Here is a 20,932-nt window from a genome sequence, read left to right as displayed (position 1 = left end):
GATACTGTACAACTTCCAACGTTAACAGATGAGGAAATGATAGAACTAAACACCGAAATCAAACCAGAGGAGGTCAGAGTAGTCATAAATGGCCTGAAAAGAGGAAAAGCCCCCGGCCCTGACGCGCAAACGAATTTTACATGGCCCTAAAAGAAACCTTAGTTGACCAACTAACAGAACTAATGAACATTATATACCTAGACCACAAGAAAATTCCAGACTCTTGGAATGATGCAACGATTAGCATCCTTTTAAAACCTGGGAAAAACCCCAAGCTATGTGAGTCATATAGACCTATATCTTTACTTAATTGTGACTACAAAATATTCATGCAAGTTATATCAAAAAGACTAGCGAAGGTCATGCCAAACCTAATTAACCTAGACCAGAAAGGCTTTATAAAAGGACGACAAATTCATGAGATTACTCATGAGCTAATCGCAGCAATAGATGTAGCCACATGTGAAAAATTACCCCTAAAAATAATTACTTATGATGCTGCTAAAGCGTTTGACAGAGTTAATTGGGTATTTTTAAATGAAATCATTAAGAAAAATAAACTAGGTGAAAGCTTTGGCCACATGGTAAGGGAAGTATATAACAACTCAAGAGCAAAAATTATAATTAATGGGAACTTGACTAGTAACATCAAAATACACAGGGGCACAAGGCAAGGCTGCCCGCTGTCGCCATTACTTTTTAATCTTTACATAGAACCACTGGCCTGCTCCATCAGAAAACATCACTCAATAACGCCTTTCAAACACCAAAACTGGTCAAAAAAAGTTGCATTAAATGCGGATGACCTTATGATATTTACAGACATATTTGAGGACTCCAATCAGGCAATAGAAGAAAGGATAAACAACTTTGGTAGGGTTTCAGGCTACCTAATAAACCAGGAGAAAACAGAGGCGATGAGCTGGAACACGAGTCCTAATGTTCCATATAACAAAGACAAAATAAAATACTTAGGAATTATGTTGGATAAAGAAATTGAAAAAAATCCACAAATAAACCTGAACAGAGTTGCCAAGGACATGAGAAGACTACTCAGAGTCTGGACGGGACTACCACTTAGTTTTTTGGGAAGATCCAATGCAATAAAAATTACTATCGTCCCAAAATTTACATACATTTTTAACACAATCCCATTGGAATTCAAAAAAGATACACTGAAAAAGATCCAGGGGAAAATAGCTAGCTTTATCTGGGCTTCTAAAAGCACGAGAATAGCCTGGAATAAATTAAGGCGGAGGAAAGAGCAAGGTGGAATAGCAAGTCCTGATTTATATGAGTACTACAGATCATTTCAATTTAAGAACTTTAGACTCTTATTAAAGATACATCAATTTTACCCAAACTATCTACAGAATTTGACGGACAGAACAAACCTCTTCTTATACAAGTTTGGCCACCCAAAATTTTTTTATTTTTTTATTTTTTTATTTTTTGGTAAACCTTTATTGTGCAGTATAGGCAAACAAATACGGGCCCACAACCCTCCGGCCGGCCTCGAAAACATAAGTACTGTTGCAACTATACGTCGACTCGGTAGCATCACAATAGGAATTGACAAGCATGTAAAGTTACACTGTGTATAACGTGTCACCGAGAAGTAGGATAAGGGAAGGTTAATTTTAAGAAATGAAGCATTTGAAAATATAAAAACTAAGAAGCATCAGAGTCCAGTCCTTCCATCGTTGACATGAGTGGGCAACAAACAACCCCAAAACCCGGCTAAGAAATCGTGGTCAAAAAAGCGACATAGGGGTTCGCACAACAGGATATTCAAGCAAACAACATGCGTCATGCCGGTCATCACCCATCCCGTAACACGCAGCCCACGGACCCCAAGACAGAAGAAAGGGGAAAGAAAGAAGAGAAATTAGGAAGAAGAAAAATAAGGCCCATAGAAACTAAACAACAAAATAAACCCCCCCCCTACCCCCCACCCTACACGCATGCAGAGGCTACGGCCTACCCCCCCCCCTAGCAGTGTGTCTGTCGCCCAATAAAGAGTACCCGAAATACAGACATAGAAGTAAAGGAGGAAAAGAAAAAAGAATCATATAAAACCGGAGGAGGGCCAAATCCACTTACTCCCGGACTCCCCAGCCCGCACAAAACCTCCACCCCATAAACAAGGATCAACAACAGAGCATATCAGTTGCAACCTTAAATGGGGAAAGACATCACAGATCACGCATCCAAGTTTATCAAAAAAGCGTTCCAGTCCGGGTCTCTGCCAGCCAAGCAGTCAAAAACAGCGAAGAGAACACCATCAGCCCTGGCCTGAACGTAGAAAACCCTCCAAACATGGCCACCGCTGAGAGCCCGCCCAAGGCAGAACAAAGGGGCAAAATGGCCACCCTCGACAAAGAAGAAGCATATGGAGAGAAAATGGACGCCGCCAGTTACCAGTAAGTCCAGTGTCCAAAAAGACGAGCACCCCCACGATCACAGGATGAAACACATTCCCCTGCAGTAGGAAAGAGGCTCCGGAGGCAAAGGCAGCAAAGGAGGCCAATAACTGGGAAGTTGACAAACGAAGCAACAGTAGCGATTGCATAGGCAGAGTCTCATTCTTCGGAGTGGAGGGAGACATCGTAGCTTCAGCACAGTCGGTAGATGAACACAAACCACTGTAGCCAGGGATAGTCCGCTTCTCTGTGCACACTTGCTGCAACATAGTAGCCGCTTCAGGAGTAATTGGAGGCAGCTGGGAGCCAGTCAACCGCGTTCGCCCCAGTGTAGATGCAGCATCTTCAAGCTTCCGATCCAGCTCTCGGGTGCCTATCAGCCATGCAGTCTTTAAGTCGGCAAGAGCTGCCAGGACGGCACCGCAAGTCGGGGCTGGCTGCAATTCAAGCCGGTCCGTGCTGCAAAGCGACGCACTCAGACCAACACCCAGCACAGGGCCAGGCAGGGCAGCACATCCTGGGGGCGAGGTAGCACTCCTCTCCGCGGTCTGGAGGTCAGGCGCCATTTCTACCCCGTCAGTGAGACCGCAATGGAGGGAGGGGGGCGAAGTCGGCATCAGGAGACGGCAGTTTGGATCGCCGGTAGGAGCAAGGCACACAGTCAGGGAGCGACACACAGCGAGAGCCCCCTCACCTCCAGCTGAAGACGGGGGCCAATACGAAAGTGGACGGCCGGTAAGGTGCTCCAAAATGGGGTCGGCACAACCCGCCAGCAGCGTTCACAAAGAGAAGTGGTGCAAGAAGGGCTCCCGCCTCGCCAGTGCACACAGTATAAGAGTAGGGAATCTCTCCACAGCGGAAAGGATCTCGTCCGTCTCCCTCTGCGGCAAGCAGCGCATCCTCAAGCACCGGCACCGCCCCAGCTTGTCCTGCCGACTCCGCTCCAACAGCGTCCAGCGGCGTCTATCGACACAGGTCCCAGAGGCAAGCCACGGAGGTCGGCTAACTCGGCGAAATCTCCAGCAAAACAGCAGGCAGAGACCTCGGAAGAACGTGAATGGCAACAGCGCGTTGAAATCAACGTTTCACCGTGACGTAGGCACAGGATATAGGTCAGGATATCGATGCGAGAGTGGAAGGCTTGCGGAGCTGGGAGCCTACACGTCCGTCCTGACCGCCATCTTGGCTCCTCCCACTGGCCACCCAAAATTAACAAATAAAATAAAACTAAAGATCTTATATAATGCAGTAAGGCTTTGGAACCAGATCAGAAACAATGTAAATATACCGTATTACAGTACCATGGCCCCGATATGGGATTCTCCAGGGACTCCAGATTGTCTGAAAGACTCCCTGGCAACACCACTAAAAAGAGCAGGAGTTGAAAGATGGGGACAATTGATGTTAGAAAACTCTATAATAACGTGGGACCAACTATATGTAATTACTGAAGCCAAGTTATCAAAATTCAAATACTATCAACTAACCAGTTGGGCAACACTTTACTAGAAAGGAAAAAGGGTAACGAGAATCTTGAAAACGAACTGATAAAAATATCACCCATGAAGAAAGAAATATCAAAATGGTACTGGGCTTTCATAGGGGCCGGAGAAGAAGATTTCGTAGTCCCGGAAGCAACATGGAGGAAAGACATGCCGGACCAAGAATTAGACTTACAGACCATCTGGCAAAGTTCTCTAGAAAAATGTTGGTCCTGTATAAATCCAGCTGCACTAAAAAGAAATCACATGTTCACCATACATAGGGCATATTGGACCCCAAAAAAACTGTTGAAATTTAAAGGAACAAACATAAAGTCCTGCCCCAAATGTAGTGAGGAGAAGGCGGATGATACCCACATGTTCCAGAACTGCCTCGCACTCAGCTCCTACTGGCATGAGATTGGTAAGACGTTGACCACGGTATTGGGAATCCAGATAACTGTACGTACTCCTCTTATTATCTTTGGGATATATAACATCAATGAGGTGGGCATAGGCAAGCTAACTAAAAAACAGGAAAACCTCCTATTCATTCTGATACTGCTAGCGAGGAGGGAGATTTATATAAACTGGGTTAAACCAACACCACCCTCACACACAAACTGGTTAAATTCTGTAGTAAGACATAATAAACTTGACAGGAAAGGTAAAAGCTCCAAGAGAGTAAACTTCTGGGAAATTTGGGAACAACACTTTCAGACAGGCCATTAACTCCTCCTGGGTCCTCTTGGGTCACCGGAAATTAAATTCCAATGATTAAAGCAATGACAATAATTCCAGGCAGAAATCATTTCTGTCGAGTAGCCAGGAAGGCTAGCCCCCCCTCCAACCTCCGGAATTATTGATAAAGAGCATTGGAGTTAACTGATTGGTCACAATTCCCAAAGGGATACTCCCCAAACTCAGTCAAAAATAACGGGGCAGTGAAGGCACAGAACTCGGGACCACCAGACTCCTGAAGCCTCCTTTTTCACACAATCACATAATGAGGAATAAAAAAATATTTTAAAAAAACATGCTCATTACTGGCTACATCCACCTGACCACATACCACATATAGCAGTAGAACATGATAGTGTGAAGCCGCCCCCCACCCCCCTGATTACGTTCATTGCCGACCCGAGGAGGAATGCCCCGAAAGAGATCCAGTACACTGCACATCGCAGGCATGGCACACATTAGCAAAGAGGGCACAGAAGCTTCTGCTATATGCTCTGGTGCTGCCCATCTCACATCACCCACAAATAACAGTCACACAAGAGAAGAATATGTTATCCCTACTGGGCGAAATGGGACTACGCACCATGGCCAATTTCTATCACAGGATGCACCGTCCCTCAGTATACACCGCACACCATTAAATATATTTGCATATTTCGACTGCGTATGGCAGTAAGGGGATTGTACTCTTCATTCCCAGATGAACCAACACCGCTCAACATGCTACAAATCTTGTTGACAATGCCCACACGCCAGCGCATAGTCACATGGTTATATGCCGCAGCCCAAGGGGAACAGAGTCAACCCCCAAATAGGTCACTTCAAAGGTGAGAGGAGGCAGTGGGGAACCCTATCGCTCCAGGGGACTGGGATTACAGGTGTGCATTTCTGAAGTTGCTTACACCGAGCTGCAATCTGCGCATCATTCACTTTAAATTTCTACATCAAATATATTACACACCAGCAAAATTATACAAGTACTGACTGTGACCAGAGGACAAGTGCCACAGATGTGGTGCTCCGGGTGCAGACTTCCTGCACGTGGCATGGTCATGCCCACAGATCCAACCATACTGGCACAAAGTAACTAGCACTCTTCTGCTTATGTTAGCAGAACAGGTACCTAACAACCCACTGGTATGCCTGCTGGGAGAACACAAACTAAAGCTGGTTAGAAGACAAAAGCTTCTGGCTGTGGTATTATTGCTGGCCAAACGCCGCATTCTTATACGATGGGGTAGCAAGCTCCTGACACGATTTAAGGACTGGATCACAAACATGACTTATTACAAGGAGACACTGGAGATATATGCAGAAGAGTTACCACAAGCCTCCAGACCTAGGGATAATCACAACCTTTGTCAGGGTGAACCTTTAGTCACTAAATTAACCTGAGCTCAACCCCCTTTTAGCTTTGTCACAGAGCAAACAGCCTTAAGTTAGGGAAATGTGTAAAGTATTTATCCAGTATCAAAACAGTAATAAACTGAATTGAAAAAATAGAGCACATTTTGATAAACAAAATGGAACCAAGATGACAAGAATCCAAAAAAAGTGAACGGGAGACATGAATTTTTAAAGTTTTAAATAGAAATTGCACCAAAAAGCACAAAGCACCAATGATAATCAGTGCTTGCAGTAGACCAGAATTTAGGCACAGATTGGGGCTGAATGTGATGGAGCGCGAGTAAGATATACCAACCAGGATCATCTTTTCAAATATTTTACCTTATGCCTTCATCTTTTAAGTCCCACTTCACAACATAAATGTATTTCGAAAGCCCCTCAGGACCTTAGGGGAGACACTCAGAGTCTCACAGGGTGTCAGGCTAAGACCAACGGCAGTGTCCATGTCCTGGTCTGATTGCTAATGATCAGCTGGGTACTTCCAGAAAAAGGCCTCTTGCAGCTTGTTATCTCCCCGTAGACACACAGGAGATTAGACAACTAACCCCTGAAGCCCACTTCTTTGTTCTAGGTACAAAAGGGAGATAGCTCACTCCTTCATGGCTCTTCTCAGGTCACAGACAGCAGGGCAAGTGTTCTTCTGATCTTTCACAAGTCCAGGGTCTGTTCTGAAGTGGTTGCCTGGAGGTGGCACATTTATGCCTGGCACTAGGTAGTGGGTGGGATGGCTCCAGGCCCCTCCCTAACCAACTGTGTTGAAGTTCCTAGGCCAACTCGACCCACTTTTTCAGTAGTTCTTGTTTACCTTACAGACGAAAGTACAGTGTATCAGGGTATTTTCAAGATGGCAAATGCCTACGGCCCCATTGAATATTACAATCCCGGTTGAAGCAGGTATTGTATCCACAGAAAAAACAGAGGCACAAGTCCAGTAGGACACAAGCAGGGTCCTTCAGCAATCCGACAACTGACACACAAGAATTGTCTTGGTATCTTGCTCTCTCCCTTTCAGGTGTGCCCCATGTGTTACATATGCGCCCAAAAGACCTGTCAAGCAAGAATTCACCCTTAAGCAGGATTTGACTCTGTACAGTCAAAAAGGATGCGTATAGCCCCCGTCCTGCATATTCAGTGGAGTTCAGATGAATCATCTCTGCCTTTTCAGGTCAGTCTAATGTTTACTTCTAAGGTTTTACACACATTTTTAACACTTATTCAAAGCTAATCACTGGGGCACTTCAGGTGGGGAAAGGTAACTTTCTAAAAGTTACTTTTCCCTAATTTTTTTATAAAATCTGGCTTAAACTATGAATTGGATTTTTAATGTCTATTAAAACTAGCTGTGTCATTATTTTTCCGGCCGCTCTCATTCCTGAGATACATTATTATGTTTATAATCTTCACTCTTTTCTTTTCTACAACGGACAGCTCGGCCTGCCACCCTGGAAAATACCTTGTCACTGTAGAGACATAATAATGTGTTTTCCACATGTCCCATTTTTAAATGCCATGCACCCTACCTTGTAGGCTACAAAGGCTCACATAGGGATGAATTGTTAATATTTAAAAGGGAGGTATTTACCTGTCAAAAGAGTTTATTTTGAACAAATTGCTGTACATGTTTGACACAGTGACAGCCAGGCTGCAGGGGTAGGCCTGAATCCATATTTGCACTGTCAATATAGTGGATGGCACAATATGTGCTGTGGTCCACTAGTGGCATTTAACTTCTAGGATCTAGGTACATTTAACACCAAATACTAGGGAGACTTATAGGAAAGTTAGCTATACCAATTACAAGTATACCAATTCAACCATGTTTAAAAGGGGAGAACATGCGCTTTAATACTGGGTAGCAGGGGTAAAGTCCACAGAGTACTAAGGCCAGCAAAAATATAGGGTCAGCAAAAGCGAACAATCCAGAGTGACCTGTAGAAAAGGCAGATTTCCTACAGTGTTCATTGGTTTAGCAAGGGACCCTAGAACAACATCAATGAGGCTGCCCTAAACAGTGTTGGGACTTTCATACTTGTGAGTATGGTGCAACTACCCCTGGAAAGTTGAATTGGTTTGAGTTTGACTTACCTTTGATTCTATGATATTGCCACTGAACCAACTCCTCCTTGTCCATACCATGCAGGTCTACCACAAACTATTTGTATCTATGTTGCACATTCGATTGAAATATGGATGGTGTATGTGTACATCATCAGAAAGAAACCTAAATGGTTCAATAAAAAATATAGATAAATTGTAACTGCTTGGGAGGCGCTAGAGGGCGCCAAGCAAGATGGCCGCACTTGTGTGAGGCTCTTGCAGCTCGAGGTGATATCCGATAAATATCCTACTGATAACCTGCCCCACAATGAGAGATGCATAGCTGCCTGAAAAGCTGAGCCCACCCGCTATCTGATGCTGCAGAAATCTCCGCCGGCGGGTGATTGTGGACCCGAGCAGACGCCCTCACAGCCCATGCCGAGAGGGCCTAAAATGGCGGCTGCTCTCATCGGCTAGACCCACCATCGCCGCTGCAGAATCGGAGGCCTCACCCTAGGAAGACTTGCGCCCACACAGTCGACAATACGCTGGCGGGATCTCCGCTGGACTGAGGTGCCCATGCGGGCACCCTCCCATCCTGGCCCCAGATCCCTGTTGCCTGTAGCATCTGTCATGGCAGCGGCAGAACCTTGAGCGGGCTTGCCTGAGGCGTGTGCCTGACATGGGGCCGTCCCCTGTCCCTGCGGGCGCCCAGGAGCTAGAGAGGCCTACACCGGCCTTCTGCACCCATCGACAACAACCTTCACTGCCCGCTTCCCCAACCACTGGATCCGGGACTGATCAGCCTGGTGAGTGTGCCCCAACAATAGACTGCGCTCCATCTTGCCAAGCTCCCACTGCTCAGCCGCCAGTAACACTCACATGGCCTACTCGGCAGCCCCTCGCGGAACTCTGCGGCAGTGCCTGTGCCCTCCTTGGGATCTGTACCACTGCTGCCTCGCTCCCTGACACCACCACCGGCTGCCCTGATACGCCGTCATCCTCAGACCTCTTCCGCCCCACCACGCTGAAGCTCCACAGGGCCGGCCACGCTCGACCCTCGGGGAGGACGGCCTGCTTGCCTCCGCTTGCGGATTCCACCGTGATCTGCTGACCCCCTTTGGGGCCCTTCCCTCTGGTACTCTGGTGCAGGCTGGCAGATATACTGGAGGAAAGGGGAGATACGACCCCAAATGAAGGCTAAGCGACTACAGGTGGCCCGGCTGTGAGAACTCCAATATACATCACACTCCATGCTCCCTCAGCCGGCTGAGGCCCACCCCTCTGCCCTGCTGACGCCATCCACCTGCCATCTTCCTCCACTACGGGCTTGGGCTTCCTGGGGTAATCACACTACTGGTGATTTCCGTGCCGGGGCCACCCACGCATCCTCCATGGCACACCTCTAATTGGAGGCCTCCCCAGTCTGAGCTGCCAGTCTGCAGAGAGGGAGAAACAATGAGGTGCCCGCCACCGGACCTTGGCGACAACCGAGGAATCCTCACCTATCTGCCTGAGCGCCCAATGTCGCCTGAGGGGCCACGCATAGCACTCCACTGCGCGGACGCATCCTCCAGACCATCCATGCCCATGGCGAGTGGCCGTACACAATCTGCCGGACGGGGCCACGCATGGCAGCCCGCACGAACTTCCTTACTGCGGCGGTGCTGAGCGCTTTGCATAAGTTGCTGCGGACACACCTACCGCCCACCAACCCCTGCCTAACGGCTGCCAATATGGGCAAAATCGATGGAAAGCAGCCCAAACTCAACTTTGAGGCCCGCAAATCCGCTAGAACACAGGCTGACAGACTGCGAGCAAACAGGAGCTGCCATGGCGGACCAACCCACTTCCACGGAAGAACTGAAAACACTTCTCCTCGTGGTGCTATCCAGCTTAACCTCCATAGAGTCCAAAATGGACGCTTCGAATGCTCACATGGACACACTCACGCACAATATCGAGAAACACAAGGAAAGGATTACAGAAACGGAGCGCCGCATCTCCGGCCTAGAAGACACCGCCTCCACCACCGCGGAGAAAAAGCAGGACATGGAATTTTTTTAAAGGTTATAGCCGTCAAGAACGAGGACTTAGAATCTCTCTTGAGATGCAACAACCTGCGGATCCTAGGGGTGCCAGAGTCAACCGCCACGGGTAAAATGGAAGAGTACGTGGAACGCATGCTTGCTACGCTCTTCGGAAGTGAGGCCTTCTCAACGGTATTCATCATCGAGAGAGCACATCGGTCACTGCTTCCCTGCCCAATTCCTGGTGCCCTCCCTCACCCCATCATTGCGAGGGCACTCAATTGTAGGGATCGTGACGTGGCGCTGCGGCTTGCCCGAGAGCGAGGACATACGGTCTTCAAGGGCTTAGAGGTTTCGCTGTACCCTGATTTCACCTTAGCTGTCCAAGAGGCGCGCCGTAAGTTCCTCCCAGCAAAGAAGAAGCTCCAGCAAATGAACATTGCCTATGCTATGCTCTTTCCAGCGCACCTTAACGTCATGCACCAAGGGAAGCAACATTTTTTCACCAATCCCCAACATGTTCAGGACTTTAAAAAATCCCTACCCAAACGGCCAGCAGACCGTGCCTCTCCTCCCAATCACTTTGCCGCTGATGGCGACCCATCAGACGTAGAATGATGGCCGCTCCTCTTTCTGAGGTCTTTGCCATGAACTTCACTAGATAACTCTTAACCCCATTGGCCTCTCAAGATCGCCACATACAATACAGCACCTTCTACTATAACCTGCTCGAGGGACTCCAGTAGGTCCTTCCCTGCAGATGTTGCGACTGCCTCCGCACCTGAAGCCACCAACATAGAACTTTTGGCAGAATGAGACTCTCTACTGGTACCCCCCCGAGCACCCTTGCCACTGCGAGGTGCCCCTGGCTCGCCCTGTGGTCACCACCCACTTAGGGAACCCCTGCACTGTTTTGGTATTGCATGTTTATGGCCTCATATCCACTCTTCCCCATTGGAAGCCTGGAGTGCGAGACATGGCGGATTGGAGGGAGGGAGATACTACACGGTAGGATTGGGCTGTCGAGGGAGCAGGTCGGCGGAGTCCTGGGTGCCCTCACGCGATCTCTATCAGTCATCTGGGCGGACGCCTCCGCACAACAGCAGTGAGGCGATTTGGTCACACCAGACCCCGCTGTAACCCATTACAGTGGGCAATGGTGCACAGCAACTGTAGCGAACTACAGTTTAGGACATATAACCACATAGCAGGGACAGGCAAAGACCCAGGCATCTCTTTTCAGCACCCAGGTGCTACTATTTTGCTGCCTGCCTCATGAGGACGGGCCAGAATCAGATCGCTATGACTATGATAACGGCACCGTAGCTTCGCCAAAGCAGCCTCCCATCCTCACGTTATGCTTACAAGCAGTTATCTGGGATTCAGGATCGTGTAGGCACCCTGTGTGCGCAGCATGATGCAGAATATTGCTCCCTGGCTGACAGAGCCTCCCTAAGGTGCGGCCATCTTGTTCTCCTCCTCCTCCTCCTGATCACGGCCTCTTTGACGCCTGGCGTAGCCTCCACCCGCACAACCGAGAAGGCTCCTGCTTCTCCACTGCCCACTCCTCCTGGTCCCGGATTGATAGCGGGCTCCTCTCTAAGGGGCTGACCCCATGGCTACTCTGTGCTACTCATCTCCCACTCACTTATTCTGACCACTCACCGGTGCTCCTCACACTCGCTCCCCCTCATGAAGAATCTCCATACCTGTCCTGGTGCTTCCCTGCGCATGTGCTGCTGGACTCTGTATTCCGGTCTGAACTTGAGCAAGAACTTACAGATTTCTTCCCCCGCAATGAAACTCAGTCACCCAATACTCCACGATATGGGAAGCTTTCAAAGCTATAGTACGCGGAATCTTCATCGCCAAAAGCAGGGGGATACTGAGGGATATTTGCTCCACACTCCGCAAGCTGGAGACAGAACTTAAACGCACCGAAACACAGATGCAAACCTCACCTACCCCAGCACTACAAGCATGCCTCAGGGAGGTACTCACTGAATTTAAGGAGATAGCTGACAGGGAATGCAAGTTCAGAGGGAAATACCACCAAGCCCACCGAGATGGGAGGGGGAGAGACCAGGCAAAGCGCTCGTGGCCCTCATTCGCCCACCCAGGTTCTCTAACACTATTCTCGAAATGAGAAAGCAGAAATGGCAGTGGTTATAGGATACTTGGTCAGCCCCTTACTCACAATTTAATCCCTACACTGTTACTTGTTATATGTTATTTCGGTGGGCTCATGTTGGGCACCGTGCTATTAATCAGTGCCCTTTCCTGTAGAAGAGAGGGGAAAACCCTTCTCAAATACATGTAATTATTAAAAAAAATTAACAGAGCACAACCGTTCACATGTATTGAGTTAGACTTAGTAGTCAATAAGATTTAAATAAACCCAAGTTCGACAGCAATGCATCAATAAAACAGTCAAAAACAGATGTTGATAATAATTGTAACTTCAAACAATTTGTAACAGTCTTATGAGTCCTGATGAAGTTGACTCGAAGTGCAGTATAGGAAACATACACAGCCGACAAGTGTTGACGTAAATAATTAATTTACTCTCTTAATTTCTATGCAGGTAAGTACTTAATCAATAATAACTCAGATCGGATGAAAAAAGACAGAGTCCGTGGTGTTAGAGTTTCTTAGGGGTTTTATTCCTCATAAAGGAATGGTCGTGACCAGGATATCATGTTCTGACCACCACAGGGGTGTCAGAAGGGATAGAGCAAACTTTATTGACATTACATAGCTTATATACTTGATTTATACCATAGGAAGCAGTGTAGTAGGCGTAACAGCTGAGAGAAGACAAGATAACAGTATACACGTGGTACTAGTACGTAATCAAGAGGCGTGAACTAGGCGTGAACTAGAGGTGTGTGCTAGAAACGTCACTGATAGGTGACGCAAGTGGGTGGCACCAAGGGGTGGTGCTAACAGAATTGTTGCAATGTCAGCAGAATTCGGAAGCTTGAATGCGCGCGCAGCTGCATGACGTGTGATTGACGGGGTGCAGGGGACTTGACATTTACACTGACGGAAAGAGACAGAAGTCTGGCATGTCAGATCAACTTGTACTTTTATCGTATCTGATATCTGATGTTTAGGAACCATACTATCTGGGTGGAAAGGTCTCTAGGGCAGAAGCTATTCTATGCTAACTGTGGATGCGTGTATAAGCGCCTAAGTGTCTGCATGAGAAGCGTGGGGGCACGAGGCCTTCCATGGAAGCATGGTAACAGAGGCTATGAATTACTTGCACTGAGACAGGTCGGCCCTTTGGCTCTGCAGCTGGAGAGGATGTTTACTGGAGCTAGTAGGCAGGAATGCATTCTCGAGGAGCGGAACAGATAACTCGAAGGTTATAGTCAGTCTTGGCAGAAAGCAGGCTGAGCTGAGCGCGAGGGGCCGCGCTGGGAGTAAGTCAGAGTTCACGGGTACAGAGGTAGCCTGGGCAGAGGCTGTCAGAGTCAGGAGCCAAAAGAGGCTCGATGGCAGAAATTGAGGGCCTACTCTGCCAGAGCAGGAAAAACATGTAAAGTGTACTACAAAAAGACGGTGGCATAGCATACTTAGGAACGGACTATTTAATCCATTCAGGGTGGATCTGAAAGAGGACAAATTAACGTTGGACGCAAATGTATTTGCGTCTTCATAGCTGGCACAGGAGGGAAGTTACATGCACTTTAAGCTGGTACATGGAGTCGGTGGGGTACGCGCTAGGGAACATAACATGACCAAAAATTTATATTTCCTCATTCCCTCCTTGTTCCCTACGGACCCTTCATGATATATCGATCCTCATGAATCGATCAGTTTGTTCTTGTAACATCATTTGTTCTTCTTTCTTTCGTTTACGTTTTGAGAGAAAACTGGAATGTTCAATACAAGAAGTGGCACATAGTCCACAAATCGCTGGCCCACACTGTAGGCACAGGCAGCAACTAAATACTAGGACTAGGCCAATGCCTAGGAAGGATAGGATCTTCCATCCCCAAGCTGTTAACGTTGTCCAGAACCAACCGGACCAAGTCCAGGTGCCTGGATTCTGATGTATCTGATTTGCAATTTTATGGAGACGGGTGATAGCTTGATATACAGATGGTGCGTTTTGTGGTATGAAAACACAGCAACTTGACCCGATGACCTTACAGGCTCCACCTCTATCTGCCAAGATGACGTCAATAACAAGACGATTCTGAAGGACAACAACCCGCATGGCGGACTGTTCTTCTGTTAAGTTACCTAAGGCGGAGGCAGTTTCATTTACTACTGCTTCAAGTGTTCTAGTTAATCTGCGTATTAATTTACTATTCTGAACAGGTCCTAAAAAGAAAAAGATCCTTTATTAAAATCGGTGTACTGTTCCCATGCCGTTTCTGTGTAGTCAACAAATGGGATATCTCTTCTGGGTCTATTCTTTACTAGATTGGTATTTCTATGGTAATCAGGGGGAGCTAGGAAAACAGGTGGCAGAAGGAATGCAATGTAACAGGTACCATCCCAATCTGGAGGTAGGCGTATGTATGCGGTATGACCACAAACAAAGTAAGAATGACTAATAGCTTTAAAGGACGATTTTCCATGATCACTGAATTCGACCACGGTAGTGCATTTACTATGACCTAAGTGTACTGAACCTTTCTTCTTGATACATAGTTCACCGGTGACTGGCAGTACTGACATAATGGGTAGAACTGGCGTAGCTTCGGACTCAACAGTAAGAATCATAAGGCTAATTGTATAATTACCTAATCCATATACTTCATTTTCTAGATCAGTTCCTATTCTAGTGGGGAGTCCCTCCTTATCAGGGTAACAGACGTCAAGCAGGACTAAGTTCAGGTTTCCCCAAACCCAACCCCCATCGAAAACAGCAATATCAGGATCTAAGGAATTAATTATTTTAAACCATGCTCCACAGGAGCCATTGTGAGTGAACGGGTACGGAAAGAGGGGCAGAGCTCCCTTGTAATTCTGGTAGGGAGGGAGTCGGCCACATATCCAGCAATTTGTAGCATTGTTAGTTTGATGAGAATGGTGTAGCATACTAATGAATGTGTTGTTGCGCAGCGCAAGTCTGTAGGAAAGTTCATGTGGAGGTAACTCACTAAAAGTGTGTTCAGCAGAAACATTGTAAGCAGATTGTTCACGCTTGAAAATAGGGTAATAGATGGGTAAAATGATGCTGACAACAATAATTAAAATACTCAGAATAAACATGATTAATAGTGTCACTATACAGTGACTACGAAGTGATTTACAGTATGTACGTTTCTTTGCTTCTCTCTCTCTCTCTCTATCTCGATCTAGGGGATACATGTCAGAAACTATTTAACCGATTCACCTAGGGGAGGACTTAAACAATTAAACTGTCTGACTTGCTAGATCGGAGTTTCATGCGATAATTTTCTTGAGGAGTTTTTTCTCGTTCAGATTCTGTAAAGTCTTTTGGTTCGACACAGTCTTTGGTGGGGGTGGACGAGTCTCGATCAGGTTTCAGTCCAAAGAATTTCTTCACATGACTCGTGTGAACCCACCCCTTTCTTCCTTCGATTTTCACGGCCGTCCTTGTGGTGAGAAGAACGGTCTTCGGGGACTTCCAGCGGGGCTCCAGCGGACTCTTTCTGTCGAAGTTGCGAACTAGCACAATGTCGCCAGGACGGACGTCGTGTGGCTTTACATCAGTGTTGTCAGGGAAGGCTGCGGCAACCTGTGAACGACATGATTGGAGTGCAGACATCAAGGAGGCAAGGTAATCTGTCAACATATTACAATCAACATCAGTAATCTTTTTCGGAATGGGCGTCCCCCACATATTCGGTGGTCTGCCAAAGACCACCTCGTACGGGGATAGCCCTGATCTCGAATGGGCGACCATTCTCATGTAGAATAGTGCCACTGTCAGGGCGACTATCCAGTCGACCCCTTTCTCCTGACATATTTTGGCAAGGCGGATCTTTAGTGTCTGGTTATGCCTTTCTACAAGGCCTGCGGCTTCGGGATGTCGGACACAATGGAACTTCCACTGGTATCCCAGTAATAAGGAAACTTCTTTCATTAATGCAGATGAGAATGGCTGACCGTTATCTGAGTACACGACACGAGGCAAGCCGTATCGTGGGAAGAATTCACGAACCAGCTGCTTGGCAGTGGTCGGAGCAGTGTAATCTGGGACTGGGTATGCTTCGGTCCAGCGGGACAGAGCACAGACAACTACGAGAACATATTTAAATCCTCGACAACGGTCCATCTGGATATAATCCATCTGGAGGACTTCAAAAGGGTGATCGGGAGGATGAAATCCACCTTGCTCTACAGGGACGCTTTTACCTGGATTGAACTGACAACAGATCATGCAAGTACGCACTTTCTGTTTTGCGGCTGCTCGTAAGTGTTTATTGTTCCAGAGATTTTGTAAACTGTCTAACATCGCTTTCTCTCCTAGATGTGCAGGACTATGTGCTGTATTTATCATGACTTGAACCATAGAGTCAGGGAGAAACCATGTAGATTTTCCCTTCGTCATCCAACCTTGATCTGTCTGGATCCCTCCTAGTTCAATCCATTTCTTTATTTCTTCTGGAGTAGCATGTGTCTGAATGTCGATAACATCTAGTGTGGGATCCCTGACTGTCATACAGTTTGTCTGTTCGGTTGTCTTTGTTGTATCAGTTGTCTGAGTGTGAGTCAGTGCTGTATGTTTGGCTGTCTGGTCTGCCAGGTCGTTACCCTGGGAAACAGAATCTGTGACTTTAGTATGTGCTTTACACTTCATGACGGATATGGCTGAAGGCAGATGTATTGCTTCTAACAGTGCTTGAATGAGGGGGCCGTGTTGAATCTTGGCACCATGAGAGGTCAGAAAACCTCGTTCTTGCCATAGCATGCCGAAGTCGTGTACAACTCCGAACGCATAACGGGAATCAGTGTATATGTTAACATTTCTGTTCTTGGCTAGTATACAGGCTCGGGTCAGAGCGATGAGCTCTGCCGCTTGAGCAGACAATGTATCAATACGATGTGTTTCTTTAACTTCAGTTTCAGTGGTCACGGCATATGCGGCCACTAATTCTCCTGTACTTGTTCTCATACATGAACCATCCACATAAAGTGTCAGGTCTGCATTTGTCAATGGAACATCTGTTAAATCTCGTCGGGGCTTTGTTACTGCATTAATGATCTCTATGCAATCATGCGGAGCTGGATCTGTCATAATTGTAGGTAACAGTGTTGCTGGGTTCAAGATACTGCAGCGTCTAATTTCTATGTGTGGCTGGAATAGTGTCAATTCGTAACCTGTCAGTCGTGCTATAGTCAAGTGTTGAGTCTGGGTTCTGTTTAAAAGAACCTCTACAGAATGTGGGACTTGTACTGTTAACTGATGACCTAAAACAATTGAGTCGCTCTGTCTGATTGCTAGCGCTGTTGCTGCTACTGACTTTAAGCAAGCAGGGAGTGCCTGGGCTACTGAATCCAATGTACTTGAAAAATAAGCGCAAGGCTTATGTGAACCTGCTTGGTCTTGAGTGAGGACAGACAATGCTGTACCATCACGTTCTGTAACAAAAAGTGTGAACGGTTTGCTGTAACATGGTGTCGCTAAAACTGGTGCTTGGCATAATGCTTTCTTTAATTCCTCAAAGGCTTGTGTATGTTCCTGAGTCCAAGGGAGGGCAATCGAAGTTGCTGCCTCCTGCGTTGTTAACTGGATGAGTGGTTTAGCTAGAAATGCATATTGAGGAATCCATTGTCTGCAGTACGAGGTGAGGCCTATAAAGGCCCGCACTTCCTTTTGTGTCTGTGGTCGTGGCATATTTACAATTAACTGAATGCGATCGGAAGTGAGCTGTCTCCCCACTTTGGACAGCAAGTGACCCAAGTACACAACTTGCTGAACACAGAATTGTAGCTTCGAAGGAGACACCTTGTGTCCCTTGTCGGCCAGGAAATGTAAAACTGTCAATGATGCTTGTTCACATTCGGGCTCACTTCGTGCGGTGATCAGTAGATCATCGACGTATTGCAGTAAAGCGGTGTTAACTGGCATTTGAATACAATCTAGTTGTCTTTTCAGTGCTTGACTATAGATGCTGGGGCTTTCTGTGAATCCTTGAGGTGCGCGGGAAAATTTGAAACTTCGTCCATTTAAACTGAATCCGAAGAGATATTGGCTCTCCGGATCAATAGGTACACTGAAGAAAGCGTTCTTGAGGTCAATTACAGTAAAGAACGTTGCTTCTGAATCAATAGCAGTCAATAGGGAAGAGATATCGGGGACCACAGGGTACTGCGGTACAATGCATTTGTTCAGCTCTCGAAGATCAATCACCAGCCGATATACTGGCGGTGCATTGGGGTCTGTACGTTTAAGAATTGGAATGATGGGTGAATTACAGACATTGGAGTCGGTCTCTACGACCACTCCCTGGGCAATAAGCTCTTCAATGATTTTCAGTAAAGCCACTACAGCATCGGGTGGTAACTTGTATTGTCTGATTCTGGGTAGAACAACTCCTGTCTTGAGTGTAACACGATATGGAGTGATATGCATACAACCTACGTCAGCTGGGCCTTTTGCCCATAGGTGATCTGGTACATTTTTCAATCTGACATCAAAGTCTCGTAAAACATAATGGCCCTTGAAATCCCGTAGAAAGAGTCTAACTCCCTCCGGGGAACAGCATATTATAGCTCCTAGAGCCTTCAGTGTTTTAATTCCTAACAGATTTTCTGGGCATGATTTCGTAAGTAACAAGTCTGTAACTCGGGATAATGGACCCACAGCCAACGGTACTGGTTCCGATACTTCATTTACAATAGGCTGTCCTGAAAAACCTAGGGAAACATTCTGTGAGCCTGAGAGGGGTGCCCCTGGGACTTCATTGTGACTTATTGTAGTGCGGCTTGCCCCTGTGTCAATTAAAAACTTTCTGTCTTTTCCCAATACGTGACTGTGTACATAAGGACCTTCTTGATCTACAGGAATTTCAATAAGAGGCAAACCACCTTCCCTCTCTAGGCTGTTTCATGTATATCGGGGGTAATCTGGATATGCAGATTGGGCATACTGGTACATCTGTTGTGAAACTTGCTGAGTTGCGGCAATGGGCTGGGGCTGTGGTACTGCTACTGTCTGCGCTGTGTGGGATGGAGCATGCATAGGCTGTGTACTCTGCATTGGCTGTACATTTTGTGGGGTCTGTTGCTGGACCTGATCGTGTCTAGGCGGATGCGGTCTTTCTTTAGTTTTACCTGTTGAGATGTTATGTTTCAGGACTGGGCATTCATGTACGTAATGACCTGGCTGTTTACAGTAATTACATGTCCCCTTAACGGGAGCTGTAGTATGATTTGTCTGGGTCCCACCTTTTCTCTGACCGTCGGCTGGGACCGTCTGAGCTACTAACATTTTCATTTTCGTGTCTTTCATACGTTTCTGTTCCTGATCTTGTTCTTCTCTAATTCTGTTCTGATGATATTGTAACATTTGTAACATCTGGGATGGCGTATTTGCCTGCCAAGTACTTTCAACTTTGTACACTCTATTTTTAACTAATGGTAGGGAATTCTCGACTAATTTTGATACGAAAAGGTGTGGATATGACTCGCTGCTTGGTTGTAGGCCACTATTTATAATGAAACATTTCTCGAATCTTGAATAGAAGTCACTAGTATCTTCATCTTGTTTCTGTTTACAGGACGAGATTGCGTCCCAATCTTCCTTTCTAGTTGTCAATAATCTTGGCAAAACCTGTACTATTAATCCGGGTAATGCTTTAGTCCTGTCCCCAAGGCCTAACCCTGGGATTCGTTTGCTTTCTTCGTCTTCTATTTCTGCCCATGCTATCTTTGTGTCCCCCACCTCCCAATCTTTTTCCTTTAATTTCTCGTAAATGCCCGTGGGCAACAGTACTTTTAACATTTTCATAATATCATCATACGTGTAATCCCCCATGAGTAACATGTCTTTGAGTTCTCTGTGAAAACCTGCAGGGTCTTTATCGTGACACGGAACTAGTTTCTTCATTTCTAACAGTTCTAACTTAGTCAGTGGTGTGTGAACATACACACACTTCAAGACGTGATCCGTACCCATAACTGGGTGTACTTCTCGTAAGGGGTTCTGACTTTCAATGCCACTACCGCATTGCATGTGGTACATTTTTCTTTCTGGAGGCGGGGCGGGAACATATTCAGAGCTTATGAAGGTGTTGTATTTATGTCGTTGTTCTAGAATTATTTGTATTAACTTGGTACTGAAACCTCTCCATCTATCCATGAGTAGTGCTTCTAATGTTTCGTGTAAGGGACCTGGATCGGAATGGTGGTTTCTGTACTTGATGAGGAGGTGTTGAATCATGTATACACCTGCTATTTTCTGCTCGTCTGGGGAAAGGTTCAAGAATGTCTGTGCTAATGTATCATCATGATATATGTCTGGGTTTTCGGCCCATAACACGGCTGACCGGGCTAGTTCCTGTTCATCCATAGTATTTAGTACATGGTACCCCATTCGGTCTCGAAGCCTTTTATCAGTTTCCTGGAACTGATGTTCAGAAGAATTCGGGTTTGTTAAAGCAGAGAGAAAAACTCTCTTGTTTTCCGGACGGATGCCTTTCCTAAGGTAGTTTCCCTTACCTACATACGCTATAGTATCTGTAGACCTTCCTGGTTCTGCAAATTCTTCTTCCTCCTCGGAGGAAACTTTGTCATTCCCTTTCTGGTGTGCCGTTATCACTGCCCTTCTAATTTTCTGGTACATACTGGCTATGCAAGCCCCCCTGTCATGTTTTCCTTCGGC

This window comes from Lissotriton vulgaris, chromosome 3_1, assembly GCF_964263255.1.
Source record: "Lissotriton vulgaris chromosome 3_1, aLisVul1.2, whole genome shotgun sequence".
NCBI lineage: Eukaryota > Metazoa > Chordata > Amphibia > Caudata > Salamandridae > Lissotriton > Lissotriton vulgaris.
This window is presented reverse-complemented; position numbering follows the sequence as displayed.